The sequence below is a fragment of the Pristiophorus japonicus genome, chromosome 1 (genome assembly GCF_044704955.1).
Source record: "Pristiophorus japonicus isolate sPriJap1 chromosome 1, sPriJap1.hap1, whole genome shotgun sequence".
NCBI classification, from domain to species: Eukaryota; Metazoa; Chordata; class Chondrichthyes; family Pristiophoridae; genus Pristiophorus; species Pristiophorus japonicus.
Window position 1 is genome coordinate 194,348,485 of NC_091977.1, and position 5,641 is coordinate 194,354,125.

Genomic DNA, 5,641 nt, shown 5'->3' on the forward strand with positions numbered 1-5,641 from the left:
CCCAGGGCGCAGGGAAAGGACAGGGGAGGTCACAGGCATCTGTGAACCTGCCTGACGCTAGGAGCAATGGCAAAAGCCCCGAGAGCAGGCAACTTGAGCCAACCGGGTTTCCACTGCCAGCACTGGGCACCGCGCCGCCACCAGACTACCTGGACACCATCCAGCAGTTCTGGCACTAGCTTGTCCTTACGCACCGGTGCTGACACCTGTATCGATTCCTAGTACGTATCAAGAATGTATCTCACTAGTCGAATGTACTTGCCTCACAACTGAACCACAAATGTAATGATGTTAATGCAGGCTCTGCTCCCATAGGACTGCCCACACATTTCCAGTCCTCATCTGAGAAGGCCCCACAGCACTGTGCCTGAAGGAGGAACAGATATTCAGATCAATCACTTTTGTTACATTTATGATCGGATTTCCTGTCACCGTGCCAGTCAATACAACATCAATACATCGTATTGCATTTTGCTAAGAGGTGAAAGATCACCTTGACGTGATAGTCAAAGACTGTGCAGGCTTCACACCAGTTACAGTTATATAGGCAGTCCCTTGGACCACTTACTTTTGAGTGATGGCAAAGAACCAACAACCCCCCAGAAAGAATGTAGTTGTGACCCACATAGTCCTTTTGTAAGTTACTGCATTTAATTTACATTTTTTTCTTTTTAACCTCCTATCTGTTCATGGGTCCAGGCCACAAATTTTGCAGTCGAGTATCCCGGACATCGCAGGAGTCAGCACACCCGAAGTGCAATGGGCTAGCTTCATCCTGGGAGAACGCAAATTATTGATCATGGTTACTCCCCTGCCAGGTAAGTATATCCCGGCCTGGACAGCCCAGGTGGGGCCCACATGTGGCCGTTGATTGGCCAGTACATTTCCTTCCACTGGGTGTACCAGATGCTGATCCTGCTGATTGAGAGGTTAGGAATTTGGTAACTTCCAACATTGGGAATCTCTGCTGGCCTTGTAAGTGGTGGGCGTAGCCGAGCACGGCATGTGCAGCCATTCCAGCAGGGTCTGGGAAATTGCAACTCATAGTTCCTTTAACCTGGGGCAGAGGTACAATTATATACACTCCAGCTGAATGCTGTCAAGCCATATGTGACTTTGATGGCAATAATAATTCAGTGGATAAACACATGAGCTCTGACTCCAAGACCTTAGGTGTGTTTATGTTTGCAGAGTACTGATGTCATTTAAACTGTTAGGGCACCTCAAACACAACCTTTTAAACAGTGGTGTCTGGTATATGCTGCTGTAACATGTTGAAAGTGACAAAATGCATATTGGAAATAGCGTCTCATTTACTTTCATTGCTATTAAACTGTCGACACCGTTTTGATACCACTACCCTCTTAGAGTGATGTGGCCCTGCAGCGCAGAGCTGTACTACTGGCTCTGTATTGCTTTCCCGGCAGGCAAGCAAAGCTGTAGGCAACTGTGGCACAGAGCTCTACTCACTGCGATCCAAATACCAGTTAAATTAATGTTGGAGAACAGATGCCATGGTCGTTGGTTCTTTGCCATCACTAAAAAGTAAGTGGTCCAAGGGACTGCCTCCATGACTGTGCAGGCTTCACACCAGTTACTGTCTGTGACTATCACTTCAAGGTGATCTTTCACCTCTTAGCAAAATGCAATACGATGTATTGATGTTGTATTGACTGGCACGGGGACAGGAAATCAGATCATAAATGTAACAAAAGTGATTGATCTGAATATCTGTTCCTCCTTCAGGCACAGTGCTGTGGAGCCTTCTCAGATGAGGACTGGAAATGTGTGGGCAGTCCTATGGGAGCAGAGCCTGGTGTCACAGAGCTCAGTTTGTATTTCTGATTGGCTGTGTTTCTTGTACTGGTGCTCCGGGGAGACAATTCCCAGGAAAATTGAGGAAAAAGAGACCCAAATATGTGGTATATGTTTCTTCACTCAATGTTAGCAAAATAAAAATGTTTTATATCAACAGCAACTTTTTAAAGTAACATTGGTCCTGCTTCCTCGCTGCAGGTGGCTATTAATAGCATTATTATGCACTGGGAAAAGAAAAAAATGTTTGTCACAGAGACAGTGGAAAGTCCACAGAGGTCAGCAGAGGAGGTTCCCATCAAGCATGAGACTGGCAGAGTTGTTGGGATTGTAAGGCATGGTTTTTCAGGGCCCCCCAAACGTGACCCTCAGATGTTCATTAGTAGTAATTCTCTTCCAGCTTGAAAATATTTTAATTATAACTATTAAGGCTGTCCTCCCTCCAGCATTGCCTGGAGTCTCCAGGAATGATAGATTAATCTCCTGCACTCTGCTGCGAGCAAACCGGAGAGAAATATCAGAGGCCTTAAAAGAAATGTTTTTTTTTCCCCACTTCCTTTGAAGACTTTTGTTTATTGGTCATAAAAGTATTGGAAATGAGAAGAAAAGCTGTTTGACTGGGTGGGGCGATTGGAGACAGGTGGTCATGTGATGAAACCTCCAGGAATACATCCAAGCAGCGATGGCAACCCTGATGACTGTTCTGTTTCATAGTGACTCTTTGCAAGATCAAAAGTTATCTTTTTGAGACTATCTTTTAATGTGTGCAGATTTAGTTATTTACCTTGGATTTTTTTTATATATTTAAATATGTATCAAATTTGTAAATACTTTAAAGTGTTGCGGCTAAATCAAAAGAATGTTTCCCTTTCCCCTTGGAGGTCTAAGGATTCTATTTAACAACACATTTATTAATGGTTTCAGTTCAGTGCAGGGACAGGAGCAGAAAAGAACATGGAAAAGAGAGAAAAAATACAAAGAGGTTGTACATAAAAACAAAATATATTTTGAAAGAATGGGTCAATTTCAAAATGGCATCAGATCCATACCCACTGAGCACTCAGTCCACACACAACCACTTTCCAGCAGGGGTCACTGAATAGCAATCAGGATTATGAACCCTGGCAGATTATTTTCCTTTTCTAGATCAGCAATGCGAAGGTCAATTATAATGTTAGTTGAGCATAGGCCATAGATTGAAGCTGTAACCTTTCTGATGTTTGTAACTCAGATGCATTTGAAAAGGGACACTTTTACCCACTGAGCCACTACACTCCATGGTTTAAATTGGCTTTTCAGCTACTTCAGCCTTCACTGAGCCGGTCTGACTCAGAACCTTAATCCCCCAGGGTGGGTGGGGGTTAAAAATAAAGAGAACAGGAAACCTGATTCCAACTCACCTCCGAGCCGCCCATTTGTGGTTTTAACAGATATGGGTCGGGAGCGGATAACCAATTCACTCTCAGGAGGCAGGTTGGTCACTCAAATCTTTTAAGGAGGCGCTGTGTCTCCATTGTAACTAATCTTTTATTTTTAAACTTCTGCAGGCCAGGTTTCCCAGGCAATGTTCGATGCTCCCACCATGATGTTCAACTAGCTCATCCTCCCGTATTATCTCACCTCCCCCCACCGAGATGTTCAATTACCTCCCCTCCCCCAGCAATATTCAGTTACCTCCCCCACCGCGATGTTCAATCCCCCGCCCCGCAGCAAGGTTCAATTACTTGTGATGCTCGATGCCCCCCCCAGGGGTGCAAAAGCCCTCCAGACAACAGCTCCAAAGACAGTTGGAAGAGGTGGCTGAAGAGGTGAATGCGAGGAGCTTAGCCCCAGGACTGGTTGCAATGCTGGAAGAAGTTCAGAAGAATTGTCAAAGTAAAAGTCTTAGCTCTCACCTCAACTACTCTCTCCTCACACCTGCAGCCCTACAACTCTCAATACTCCCCTCCATTTCTGTGCACTCTCCTACAGTCACTGCACTTCACTCCTCCTCTTACTCACACTTCACTTCCTGCTCCCAACACTATTGGAACCCTCACTTCCCTGCATCTCACATCTTGCTGTTCACACTATTGTCACGGAAGCTCAGACTGCTACAATTTTGTATCTGGGGTCCAGCATTGATAGGGGCTTCCAGAGCAGGTCCAGGGGCGACAGGTGGGCATAAAGTCATTGGCTCTTACTTGTCCAAAAGCTGCTATCATGATCGCAACATCGGCAATTTTAAGGTGTTCTCCCGAGCAGGCAGCAAGGACATCCGCCCGGAGCCAAGAGGGTCCTTCTTTACATTGCATGTTGCAGCCCGATGACATCATTGAGACCCGACTATAATTTTAAACTCAGGCCAGAGTGAGGAATCTGCCTGCAGTTAAAATCGTGGCCTTGGGTACATAAATCAAACCAGCCATGACGGTGGTTATTTATATTGGGAATAAACAACCGTAGTAAACTATTCAGTATCTAATATTAAGCACAAATTTATAATTTTCCAACAGTGACATCTGCTACTATTGTAAAATCAAAGAACCAGCATTAACTTTACATTTACTTACAGTATTAGTTAATAATTTATGCAAACCCAGCAAGACGAAAGTATCGGTTCATAAAATGTATGGCAACAAATTGATACTGCAAATGTTTTTAAATATGAATTCTTCACAGCAATTTTTGTAATTCACATTTTTATTTGGAAGTCAAGATACAGGAGGATTGGAAACATAATTCAGATCTCAGTGTTAGCTGACATTCAAGAGGGAAATTTAACCCATGATCAGCTGTAAAAGAGCAGGGGAGCAGTTAAAGTGGAGTGTGTCAATTTTCAACACTGTTCCCACCAAATCCCCATTTTAACACCGCTGGCTTTGCTGGCAGATGAGGAACCCATGGGAGCCTCATTCATAAATATGAATTGAGGTCACATGAGGTACATGGTACATCCTCCAGGTACATCTGTCCAGAAGCCCCATCAACACCAAATGGAAAGTAAAATCGCCCATGGTGTGAAACGGCAGCTGATCCGGGTCCCATCAGTTTCCCGCCAGGCTGGTTGGGTGAAAATTAACTACTTTTATTATACTCAAGATAGCCTAAAACTCTTCGCAACCAATTAATTATTTTTTGAAGGGAGTCACTGATGATACATAGGTAAACGCAGCAGCCAAATTGTGGATAGCAAGCTCCAACAAAGAGCAAATGAATTTCATCCAACACATCTGTTTTTGGTGGGAGAGGCTCGTGTTAATGTCTGATGGGATTTACAACCTTCTGCCAGTTTAGACATTTCCTGAGGTTATTTCTGAAAAAATGTTTGAAAAACTGTAAATGCAGGAAATCTGAAATGCGAGCAAAAAATACTGGAAACACAAAGTAGGTCAACCAACGCACGGGGTTTTTTAAAAAACCCTTCCAGAACTAAATTGCGATGAAGTACCAACCCATCACCCTCCCTAAGATGCTGATGAACCCACCATGCATCCTCAGTACCCACTGCTTTGAAATGGGAGATGTTGTATATGAGTAGAGTCTGACTGGATACTGTGAGCTCAAAGTGTGACTTTAGTTTTTTATTACAGGTCTCGAGTGCCTCTCCAGCCTGTGAGGCCTCCTTAAGTACCTCTGCTCCCAAGGGATTGTGGGATTCCTTGGAACTCCAGGGGATGAGCTCTTTGGTGCTGTACAAGGTTTATACAAGTTCACATACATAACACTTCCCCCCCCCAAAGTCAACAGTGTAACTATTTACAAGGTGAGTCGATCTGGGGCCTTTCTTTCCCTGGTTGATCGTCTCTGTGCAAATGCTGATTTTGGTGAATCATTTGTTGGATCC

The 5,641-nt window shown here is 44.1% G+C and overlaps 1 pseudogene; it reads right to left on the bottom strand.

Annotated features, from left to right (window-relative positions):
• Positions 1-691: 691 nt before the first annotated feature.
• On the bottom strand, positions 692-826 carry LOC139278541 (U1 spliceosomal RNA; annotated as a pseudogene).
• Positions 827-5,641: the final 4,815 nt, after the last annotated feature.